The following is a 12,981-nucleotide window of genomic DNA, read 5'->3' as shown; positions in this document are numbered from 1 at the left end:
TTGGCCTGACCATCCCTATTATCTTCTATTAGAATGCAAACTCCTTGAGGACAGGGACTGTCTTTGCTTTTAAAGCTTAGCAAAATGCTTGAGTTAGGGTTAACAGATGTTTTTTAATTTATTCCTACATCAAGCTTCTGGGTTCCCAGTCCAGTGCTCTTTCCACTACACCACACTGTGCCTTGTAAAAAAAAAAAAGAATTAAACCTGTATGATGAATGGAACAATTGTTTATATATAATTATACCATATCTCCTCCAAGATGTTAATTGCAGTTCTACCCGAAAGTATTTAAAAAATTTAATAATCAAGGGGGCAGCTAGGTGGTGCAGTGGATAGAGCACTAGCCCTGGATTCAGGAGTACCTGAGTTCAAATCCAGACTCAGACACTTAACACTTACTAGCTGTGACCCTGGGCAAGTCACTTAACCCCAATTGCCTCACCAAAAATAAATAAATAAATAATCAAAATATATTAAGGTTATGCTTTTTAAGAGATAAATGATAAATTAAAAACTTAGAAAATAAATAACTGCAGCTTTATCTAAAAAGGGGTACCGTTTCTCTGTAACTAAATTTGCTTAAGATGTTGTTTCTTACAGATGCAAGAAGTTTTTTGATAACTATATACATATATATACCCACACCCACACATACTTATAAGTATGTATACACCATGAATTTCTTGCCCAAGTCCAAGTATACTTTTCAGTTTTTCATTTACATGTGAAAATAGCTGGTGAAACTGGGTTTCCTAACTACAAGGAAGTGGCTGTGTACCCCACTGGGGGAGGGACTAAGAGCCACAATGAGATAAGGATTCCTAAAAAGGCAGAAGTAAGTAAACCAGTAATTGCACTTCAATGCTTATGCAAAAGAAGTAAAATAGGCATAGTAATTAAAATAACTAAAGTCCTCAAATCAGACTGTAATTGCTTTAGTGACTTGGTTAGCAGGTTATTTTTACTTTATTAGGTTTATTGAGACATGGTGGCAGCTCCTGGGCAGAATGAAAATACTGGTAACATTTACAGGGCACTTGGGGACCCTCAGGAATGTGGCTATCCCCCTGAGATAAATAAGGTAGTTTTCTCTGTCAGTCACTGGTGACTGAGGATGTTGGGGTTTTTAACACTGGGCCTGTAAACAAAAGGAGTAAAGAGAAGGAGAGAGAGCTCTAGAGAAGTTTTCACACATACTGACAGATCCATAACTTCGGCTTCAAAGTGAGGTGTTGGAAAGAACAATGGACTACGAGTCCAAAAGGTTTCTTGTTAGCCTGTGGCTTAAGATAGCTCACATGAGGCACAAGTGAAAAAAAAAGTGAGACTATAAAAATGTATGTAAAGATTTTTCTTTAAGTGAGGCAATTGGATTTAAGTGACTTGCCCAGGGTCACACAGCTAGTAAGTGTTAAGTGTCTGAGGCCACATTTGAACTCAGGTACTCCTGACTCCAGGGCCAGTGCTCTATCCACTGCACCACCTAGCTGCTCCGTAAAGATATTATTCCACTAAAACCTCAACTCTTATTTTTTATTATTACAGCAATGTCTGTGTATGCTTATTATTATTTTTAGCTCCTCCATTAGGACTAAAAGTCTTTTGAACTTCATTCTACTAAATTCCTTCTACTAAAATTGCTGATTATCTCTGCTAAAATTTGGAGGAGAAAAACCAATGGTAAAAATTACAAATGTAAATGATAGGGGCAGCTAGGTGGCGCAGTGGATAGAGTACTAGCCCTGGATTCAGGAGTACCTCAGTTCTAATCAGGCCTCAGACACTTGACACTTACTAGCTGTGTGACCCTGGGCAAGTCACTTAACCCCCATTGCCCTGCAAAATAACAAACACAACAACAACAACAACAACAACAAAAAACAAATGTAAATGATACATCTCAAAAGTTCAAAATAGGGGGCAGCTAGGTGGCGCAGTGGATAGAGCATCATCCCTGGATTCAGGAGGATCTGAGTTCAAATCCGGCCTCAGACACTTATCATTTACTAGCTGTGTGACTCTAGGCAAGTCACTTAACCCCTATTGCCTCACCAAAAAAAAGAAAAAAAAAAGTTCAAAATAAACTCCTAGAGGCTTATTTACATGAAAAAGCTGAAGAAAAAAACAAGAATTTAAAGCATGCCACAACAGACTCTGCCCTTGCTTATTTAACTACAGCTAGTCAATTATGCATTTATTTAATAATATCGTGCAATTTTTATTACTGATTAGTATGAAACTCACCCAATGAATTGGGCTTTATGATCCAAGTAGGATTTGGACAAACATAAAATTCTAATGTATGGATCCACTAGTTTTCAACCAATCTACATTTGATACTATATCACCAATATACTATAAACCAAGCTCAAAATATTTTCGAAAGCTCCAAACATTCACTATAGTTAGAATTAAATTATTTATTGAAACAGAAAAAAAAAACAAAAACAAAACTATAGCCCAGTTGGACAGTTAACAATAATGGCTTTTTTTTCCATTGGATATGGCAAGGACCAATGGTCATTATCAATTCTAGTACAGTAATGAAGATGCCACCTGATATATGTTCTAAGAATTCCCAATTAGAAATTTAAGACGACTGGTCAGAGGAAAGTATATGGTGGGTAGAAGAGGGCACAAGGTACTAGAATTTAAGGAATCATAGGGAAGACATACTCAGTTGTGTAAATAATCTTGATAAATTTTAAGGAATTTAAATCTCTCCTGTGTTTTTTCCCCCTATCATCATTGTATGACATATTTAGAAATGTAGCAACATGAAAAAGATTCTACAGGGGATGATATCAGAAATTGTTAAAATCATAGTCATACAAATACATTCTTCTTGTAAATATACATCACTGTAAGTTTTTCTTGTCCAAGCTTTTACTTTCTAATATAATCTAGCCAAATTTTTTTCTTGCTCTTTTCCATATTTTTATATTCTATTACAAAACATGCATTATTATTATTTTTAAAACCACAAAATTAGAGACTTGCCAAGGGGTGATATATACTATTCTTGTACAAAGATAATTGGAAAAAGGCTTTTCAGTTAAAACTGTGATGAAACAACAAGATAGTAGTGTACAGTGAAGCAAAAAAAAAAAAAAGATTTTAGAATAAACATTAGCCAAAGCAGATCAGCAATTGAAAACATCTTGTGAAAAATTTAAAGTACAAACATTTCCACAAACACATACTACAAAACTGAATGGGGTAAAAACTTTGACGTTACCAAAAAAAATTCTATCTTATCCAAGAAAACACTAACTTTTATGGAAAATAAAGTTACAGCAAGTAATTTGTAACTTTCCATTATAGACAGAGCATTTTAAAACACATTTTGCACATTAGCTACACAAGTAAAGATAAGAAGGACAGGTTTGCAAAAAGTATGAAAAGACAAAAACATGCAGTAAAATCTTGGTGTTTCCTGCACACGCTATCAATGGGTATCAGACTTGGTTCCAATTAATTGACAATAGCACAATTGAAATTATTAAAATAGTATGGATAGCATTAACAAGCTTGATATAATGATCAGTACTTGACTGAGCATCTCAGCACCAAAGCCCTAAGAATCAATGACTAAATGTGAATGGAAATTTATAAGTAGAAGAAAATACCACAGTATAATTATTGCTTATCTGCTCAGAAACAAGGCTTTTTGAGGGCAAAGAGCACATAAAAAAACAGGCTGCAGTCAATTTTATATGGACAAAACTCTGACTTTGGTCAAAATATGTCATTTTCCTCCACCTTGTAAGAATATTGTTGTTATTTGTGGTCATAACTGAAATAAAGATTAAGATACACTTGAATGCAGAGGATTCTGATTCAGTAGCCAGATACAAAGGAATGCTAGCAAGAAACAGAAAGCTAACTCTAAATCCAGTGTTTCTGAAAATTTGAAATAAAGTAATTTCAAAGAATATATTAATGACAAGTGTTAAAGTATAGTCAGAAAGTAGATTCAGAAATAATTTAAACATTAGATGCATAGTTGGTTTTGAAGAAATATAAGTCTTGGTTTCCTGAGCAAACAAATATATTAGCGTTACATTTGAAAATGTACTGCCTGAAATATATAAATATATATATGTATGTATATATACACACACACACATATATAAATAAAACTTTAAAACACATACATAACTAAGCAAGTATTAGTTATCAACCCAAGATAGCAAATGAGTTCAAAATCTGTCTGAAATGTTTTAATGAATGCAGCTGTTCAACACCAATTGTACAGTGCATAATTACAACTTGTTGAAGGTATTGTCCAAATATAGCAGTAAATTAAACTTTCTCATACAATTAATTAAACATCTCATACAATTAATTTTTTTAACCAGAATTAACTATTTTATTTTTAAATTAAAATTTTTTCAATTAACCCAAATCCTCCTTTTCTTCCCCTCACTCCCCACTTTAAAAAGAGAAGAAAAATAAAGCTATTGTAATAAATAAATAAATAGTCAAACCAAACAAACTCCTGCATTGGGCACATCAAAAAATGTATATCCATATCTATATCTGTCTCAATCTGCACTCTGAATCCATTGTCAGAAGGTGAGTAGCATGTTTTGTCAAGAGAACTGACAACTTTAAAAAAACTTTTCTATGGTTTCCTGAACAGAAATTTAGGATCTAAAACAAGTTGAAGTATTATTCTCAGAAACTGATCAAATTGGACAAAAATTTCTACTAAAGAAATATAAAAAAGAAAAAAGTAGTTACAAGAGGAAGAAAACTCAATAAAGAAAAGCAAAATTTTAAGAGTGACTTGTTAGTAAGAATTATATATCTTGTAAAAATTTTTTTGACAATATTTACCCGTTAAAAATATGGCTTTTAAAAATCTTGCATTTAGGCTGCATAAAAAATTTTCCTTGTTTACTTTTTAACTTTAGAAAATCAGAATTAATCTCAAGAAAAAACTTCTGCTATAGAAGTAAAAATGTTGATATTTCTAAGAAATAATGGGAAAATTGGTGGTAAAATAGTAATAAAAAGCTAATTAGGTTATTAATATTTTGCTGGATGTAGTGGCAAACACTTACAAATCCTGCTACTGGAGAGGCTAAGGCTAGTGGACTGCTTGAACTCAGGAGTCTGAGCTAGAGTACCACTAAAGTGGATTGTGTTATCTAGATTAAGTCTCACCAAAAGATATGAAGAGAGATTAGGGTAGGGATGAAGGGAAATAAGGACCACCAGACTGTTAAAAGAGGGCTGAACTTGACCAGGGTGGAAAAAGAACAGGTCAAAACTTCCATGCCCATCACCTTAGGGTTTGAGCCTGTGAGCTATCACACTACTTCTAGCCTAGGGGAGACATGAAGACTAGGAAAGAAGGAAGGAAGGAAGGAAGGAAAGAAGGAGAAGAAAAAGATTTGTGTTATTTTTAGCTCATGTGGAAATGATGATTATGATCATTAAAGAGAAACAGAAATCGTGATGAGTGTTATAAATATCTAAAATGAATATTGCTATTTAGATGGATTTTTTTTTAAGTGAGGCAATTGGGGTTAAGTGACTTGCCCAGGGTCACACAGCTACTAAGTGTTAAGTATCTGAGGCCCGATTTGAACTCAGGTATTCCTGACTCCAGGGCCGGTGCTCTATCTACTGCGCTATTATTTAGATAGATTTTAAAGAATGAGCGCACACAAATATTGACTCATAAGCAAAACATGGCCTATTTGCAAATGAACTTCCCAAGTTCTAAATTGTCAAATAGGACTTAAGAATAAAGAAAATCTTGATATAGGCTTTACAATAAGCAATTAAATTATTTGGTAAAGATAAAAACAACCCCTCTCCCTAAAAAGCCAACCTTTTATAAGATCAAAAGAAAGAAATAAGGGGCAGCTAGGTGGCGCAGTGGATAGAACACCAGCCCTGGATTCAGGAGGACCTGAGTTCAAAAAGAAAGAAAGAAAGAATACTTTTGTAGTACAAAAAAGTCAAAAGTTATTTTAGAATATTAATTTAAATATTCTTGTATTCATTTATCTTTAATCTCTAAATCAAGTTTGGGTTTTTGTTTGAAATAATGATCCTATTGCTGCAAATGTTCCATTTGCAAATGAACCAATTTCCAGAGATGAACTTTTTACATAGATAACTTTAATTGTATTATAGTTTCAAACTTAGATATGCTATTAAGAGACAGCAAGGCAGTTCAGTGGATAGAGTACTTGAGTTGGAGTCAGGAAAACCTGAGTTCCAAATCCTGCCTCTGACACTAGTTGTGTGACCCTGGAAAAGTCACTTAGCTTCTATTAGTTCCAGTTTCCTCACCTGTAAAATAAGGAATAATAATAGTACCCACCTCATAGGACTATTGTAAGGAACGAATGAAATAATAAATTTAAAGAGCATGATAAACCTTAGAGTGTTTATGTAAATGCCAGTGGCTATTATCTGTTATTATAGGATGACCAATAATCTAAAATATGCCAGGAAGGCAGATAACATGTTTAGAATATTTAGATGGTTTTGAAAAGATAAACAAGAAGTTGGGTTAGCAGAGGAAATGGGAAGGGAAAGACATGGAACTGGTGATGCACAAAAGAAATGGAAATGGATTGATAAAGAAGGAGAAATGGTGCTACAAAGTATTGTAGCCATTTTTCAAAGAGACAGCATTAAAAGGCTTTGGTTGCAGCCTAGTAGCTTATTCCAAAACAGATTTGGATTTTGTATTGAGAAATAGGTATTTCCAGGCCTCACAGATATTCAATGCCTTTTTTTTTTTTTTGGTGAGGCAACTGGGGTTAAGTGACTTGCCCAGGGTCACACAGCTAGTAAGTGTTAAGTGTCTGAGGCCGCATATGAACTCAGGTCCTCCTGAATCCAGGGCAGGTGCTCTATCCACTGTGCCATCTAGCTGCCCCTACTCAATGCCTTTTTTTTTTTTTTTGGCACTATAAAAATTGCTTAGTCTTCTCAAGATGAAACAGTTACTGTTAACATAATTTGTACTTAATGGATAAACAGTATTATTTGCAAAGAATGACTTGCACTTTCTTATAACAAACACCACTGGAACACAATGGTATACAAAGTCAAATTGCTTGAAGCATTAGATTACACGGTAGAAAAGGGAAGGAGAAAAATGGAGAGCAAATTAGGAAAGTTAAAGAACACAAAGAATGAAGGAATTGAGCTGAGAAGTGATAAGAAAGGGGAGAAGAAAAGAAAGATAATGATGTGCTCAAATTATGTTGAAGAGAAGGCAAAAATACAGGAGAAACATTTTTCTTTTTTAAGAGGCAATGGGGAAGAGCATGTGCTTTGCATGATATGTAAATGATTTACAAATGGTAAAGTTCTATAGAATTATAAATGTGATTGATCATTATCATTACTATGAAAACCAATCCCTCCTGCAAGGCTCCTTATAATCCCATTTCCCCCCACAAACAAGACCACCTACTTCTCCATGGATCCAAGGGAGACTAAAGGACAAAGGAGATTCATGAAGTCAAATCCTATACTTTGGATTTACAGAGCACTCATCTATTGGCTTCTGTCGTTGCTTGTGTTGTCCTGTGTCTGTCCCAAAGATAACTGGAAGCTGGCTGCAGAGGAGTTAAAGTCAGTGAAGGCTTGGGTCATATCCCTCCCTTGATGAAAACCTTTCAATCATTCCATTATAAGATTAGGTTCAAACTCCTTATTGTACAAGTCAAGACTTTTAACAATTTTGCTCAATCTACCTTTCTATTTATATCTTCATCTTCTGCTACTCCCTTATACCAAATTATGAGATTTTTACCTAAACTGATGTCTCACTGAGGTGCTACGTCCTTCTATTCTAGAACCTCAGTACCTCCAATTGAACCAAAAAAAAATTTTATTAAGCACCTACTATATGCAAGTAAATGTGCTAAGTGCTGGGGTTCAAGGACAGAAATTAGACCTTGACCATGAGGAGCTTACACTCTATTGGAGGGATACAATACCTACACAGACAAGGAAATATAAATATACAAAGTTAATTTAGCAGAAGGCTAAAGCTACAGACATCTGAGCTGAACCCTGAAGGGATTCTAAGAGGTAAAAGGAGGAGGAGGGCCTTTTCAAAAGGAAGGAATGTGATGTTATATGTAGGGGCCAGCAAGGGCAGTCTGGTTTGAACACAGATTTATATAAGAAGTGGTAATATGAAATCATACAAGAAAGATAAACTGGAGCCAGATTTTAAGGGCTTTAAATGCCAAACAAATAAGTTTGTATTTTATCCTAGTGGCAAGAAGGAAACACTGTAGCTTCTTAAGCAGGGAGAATACTGATTTGGGAGTTGACCAGAAGATCAACTAGAGAAAGGGAAGGAAGACTGGACAGAGAGACCAATTAGGGAATTATTTCAAAAGCCCCAGTGAGAGGTGATATGGGCCTGATTTAGAATGGTGGCTACGTGAACGAAGGGAAGGAGACAGATGTGAGAGATGGTGGGGAGGTAGAATTGACGAGACTTGAGATTTGATTGTCTATGGAAGAGGGTAGAAATTAAGGAGTCATGAGAGAAAGTGAAGAGTCAAGGATTATTAAGATGTTGTTAAATCTGGAAGAGAATGATGATAATGTCTTTAACATTAATATGGAAGCTATGAAGGAAGGAGGGTTGGGAGGAAGGAAGATAATGAGTTCTGTTTTGGGTATGTTGAGCTTGAGATGAATATGGGATACTCAGGGAGAAATGTCCAACAGGCTGTTTGTGATGAGGGTAGAACTCAAGAGAGATATGAGGGCTGGATATGGGAGTCATCTGTATAGGGATGATGATTAAACTCATGGGAGCTGATGAAATCACCAAAACAGAAAACAGAGGGAGGGGAGGAAGAGCAAGGGGAGCGGGGAGGGAAGGAGGGAAGGAAGGAGAGAGAGGGAGGGGGAGAGAGAAGCTCTACTCACACATAGGGAGCAAAACAGGGATGATGATCCAGCAAATACAATTATTAAAACATCCAACTGGGGGCAGCTAGGTGGTTCAGTGAATAAAGCACCGACCCTGGAGTCAGGAGGACCTGAGTTCAAAGCCGACCTCAGACACTTGACACTTACTAGCTGTGTGACTCTGGGCAAGTCACTTAACCCCCACTGCCCCACAAAAAAACAAAACCCCATCCAACTAACTGATTTCTCCCTTCTATAATCCTTTCTCACCATGATCAAAGTAAACCTCCTAAAACAACAGCTTAAATCATGTCACTTATGCTTAAACATCTTGGTTGGTTTTCTACTGCCTGCTGATTGAAGCAAAAATTGCATTCAAGCACTTTATAATTTAGCTCCAACAAAGCTTTTAAAAGGCTTATTTCATACCACCCCCAGCTCCTCTAGTTTCACATACAGTCTAGGCTTCAGCTCTGAGCATACCCAGAATACCCCATCCCAATTTCATCTCTTGGCATTCTTTTCAGGATACCTCAAGAACTACCTTTCCCTTGAAGCTTTCCTCAGACTGCGATAAGAAGTGATCCTTCCTTTTCGAATCTTTTAAACCCCTCATGTCCTTTATTATTTTAAAAATATATTATAGTTCTACATACATACACATTAATATATGTTTAATATATACGTGTGTGTGTGTGTGTGTGTATGGGGGGGGGGGAGAGAGAGCGCCCCCTAGCTACTTCTCACTAGCTCCCTGAGTTGGGATGCTATTATTTTTCATTTTTATATCTCCAGTTCATAGTAGTGTCTTATTAATAGTCACTTAATAAATGTTTAATTGAAATTGAATTTTCCTGTCAGAAAGGCTTTTCCTACTCTTTTCTGCCTATCTAAATTATATCCTATGCAGATAATTCTCAAATCTATTTATCCAGCCCTAACTTCTATCCTTAACTCTGGTCTCACATCTCCTACATCCCATTGGACAATTTAAACTAGATGTCCCATAGACTCTAACTCAATATGTCTAAAACTGAACTTACTATCTTTCCCCTCACTCCTCCTTTCTTCCAAACTTCCACATTACTGTCCAGGGTACAGCCATCCTCCCAGTTTCATCCACCCAGGCTCACAACCTAAGTGTCATCCTCCATTCCACATTCTCTCTCATCTACTGTATTCAATTGGTTGCTAATTTTACCTTTAGTACATCTTTCATTTATGCCCCTCCCATCTCTGCTGACACTGCTACCACACTGGTACAAGACCTCTTCATCTTACACCTAGACTATTGTAATAGCCTGTTGATTCATCCCCCTACCATAAATCTCTCCCCACTCTAGCCTATCCTCAGTTTGGCTGTCAAACTGATCTTCCTCAAGAACAAGTCTGACTCTCTCCCCATTCAATAAACTCCAGTGGCTCCCTATTACCTCTAGGAACAAATACAAATTTTTCTATTTGTCTTTTAAAAACTGGCCCCTTCCTACTTTTCTAGTCTTCTTACACCTAATTCCCCACATTATACTTGTGTTTTTAGTGAGGCAATTGGGGTTAAGTGACTTGCCCAGGGTCACACAGCTAGTGTGTTAAGTGTCTGAGGCTACATTTGAACTCAGGTACTCCTGACTCCAAGGCCGGTGCTCTATCCACTGAGCCATCTAGCTTCCCCCACATTATACTTTGATCCAATGACACTGGACTGACTCTTTGTTGTTCTTCATGTAACACATTTCATTTCCTGACTTGGCATTTTCATGGTCTTCACACAAGCCTAGAACTCTCTTCCCTCCTCTCATCACCACCTCATGGCTTCCCTTGCTTCCTTCCAGTCTCAGTTCAGTGCCATCTTCTGCAAGAAGCCTTCCCCGGTTCTTAATCTTAGTGCCTTGTCTCTGAGATTATCTTCAACTGATCCTGTATATATCTTGCTTGGATATAGCTGCTTCTGTGTTGGCTCCTCCAATAGACTGTGACTTCCTTAAGAACAAGGATTGTTTTTTGGCTTTCTTTGTATCCCTAGTGGTTAGTACATTGCATAGCAGGCACTTAATAAAATGCCACTGACCTGATCTACTTTCTCCAAGAAACCTGTGACAACCTCAGCTATAAGTTATATTATCCTTTGAATTTACATAGCATTTATCTGTTGAATTCAATTGTTGGATATCTTTATCTGTGTGTATGTTTTATCTTAAGCGCCTTTAATATATGAACCAGTTAATATACTTCTTCATTGCATATAAGTTACTCAATACATATTTGCTTAAAATATACATATTTCAATTAATGATAGTGGCTATAGTTAGTATGCAACAAATATTAACCAACAGAAAAGGAACATGTAAATAATTTCACATATTTAACCATAATTCAAAATTACTGTAAACATGCATTGGTCATGATTCTGACTAAAGTGATACAAAAGAAGCAAACAATGAGATATTTTAATTTTAACTTTGGTGACCTTTGTTTCTCTCGTTGTTTGGAACTGTGACTTAGCTGTTATAGGGAAGTACTGGTATATACAACCCCAGAGGTTAAATGACTTACTTAACAAGAATCATACAGCTAATGTGCATTGGCAGCAGAATTCGAATCCAAGACTTCAAGGTCAGTTATTTACCCACTATGCCATGTTGTCTCACTTGGTATATTTTATGGATAAGAAAATTTATCCTTTGAAAAGGGTCAATTAATGAACCTTACTCTTACATAATTTTAAAGACAACCTGTTTTTGTCCTTTTACTCTACTGCACTAAAAATTAAGTATATAAGTCAATCATCTTCAAGCCAACAATGGCACTTTGCTATTTGGTTTAAGTAATAAAACATACTTGAAAGAAAAATTCATTTCAAAGTTAAATGTTTTCAAAACTTAAAGCCTGGATTGTTGCTTTTCAGGATTAAATAGCTGAAGAAAACCAGAAATGGAAAAGGATAAGCTTGAAATAAGAAAAGGTCTGTTACCAACCATATGCCATATCTCCTGAAGATTCACAAACATTCAGATAAGTAGCTGGTCCCCATAAAACATGTTGTTTCTATACTAGTTCACTGAATTAATAAATACACGAGAATAATTAAAGCCTCTCTTTATTTTAAAAAGAAGACTATTCTTGATTAAACTCTTTCTAAACAGTTCATATTTCACCACAGATAAACCAAACAGCCAATTTTAGCTAATAGTTTCAAGTGCTCTGCCAGAACTCTTGATTATGAATGCTAACACACCTAAATGGTTAAATCAAAGAATAATTTTCCCTCACCAACACTCTGGTACAATTTCTATTTGTAATTTGTGATATAGTCAAAGGGAGGCAACAAACGGATATGGGAGGTGGGGAGGAGATAAAGGTGCTGGACTTTGATTTTACTGGTATGCAAAATCCATCAATGCAGACTGGCAACTCATCTGACTCATTTGTAATTTACAGTCTTTGAGAGCTGCTTGGGGCACTGAGAGATAAAATGATTTGCTTAAAATCATACAGTTAATGTGTGTCAGTCAGGACTTTAACTTTCCTATTGCAAAGCTGGCTCTTTATCCATTATGCCCCATTGCCTTTAAGAATGTTATTAGTAACCATTAATTTAACCTATGTGGCCAAGTGTTATATTGTTTAGAACATTTGAAAATATCTGATACACCCAAACAGAATAATGCTTTGTCATTATATTCACAAAAGATCAAACAGCCCTAATTTATAAAGGTCTTATACAAAAACTCACCAAAGTTAGGTCAATTTATGGACTTTGAGATGCTACTGAGATTTCAAAGTAAAATTATGAATCTTACAAACTGAAGAAAATATTTGCTATGTATCCTCTGTATAAATAATCTAACAGCTTTATCAGGGAAGAAATGGGTACAGAATAAAATGATATCAATTAATAAGAGTGTTAAAGTTCCTTTCCAGAAATTAGAAAAAAAAATCTAGCCAATTAACTTGGAAAAGTTAGAAAATCATGAAAACCACAATCAAAATTTTTAAAAAACCTTATACTAATGATTATATGACTTTTACATTTATATGCTAGGAAATTATGATTTTTAGATATGA

The 12,981-nt window shown here is 35.5% G+C and overlaps 1 protein-coding gene across 1 annotated transcript in view; it reads right to left on the bottom strand.

Annotated features, from left to right (window-relative positions):
• ARID4B (AT-rich interaction domain 4B) overlaps positions 1 to 12,981 on the bottom strand; it is a 189,265-nt gene that overhangs the window by 36,042 nt on the left and 140,242 nt on the right.

Source organism: Dromiciops gliroides, chromosome 4 (genome assembly GCF_019393635.1).
Source record: "Dromiciops gliroides isolate mDroGli1 chromosome 4, mDroGli1.pri, whole genome shotgun sequence".
Taxonomy (NCBI): domain Eukaryota; kingdom Metazoa; phylum Chordata; class Mammalia; order Microbiotheria; family Microbiotheriidae; genus Dromiciops; species Dromiciops gliroides.
The sequence above is the reverse complement of the archived record's forward strand: the minus strand, read 5'-3'. Positions and strand labels throughout refer to the sequence as shown.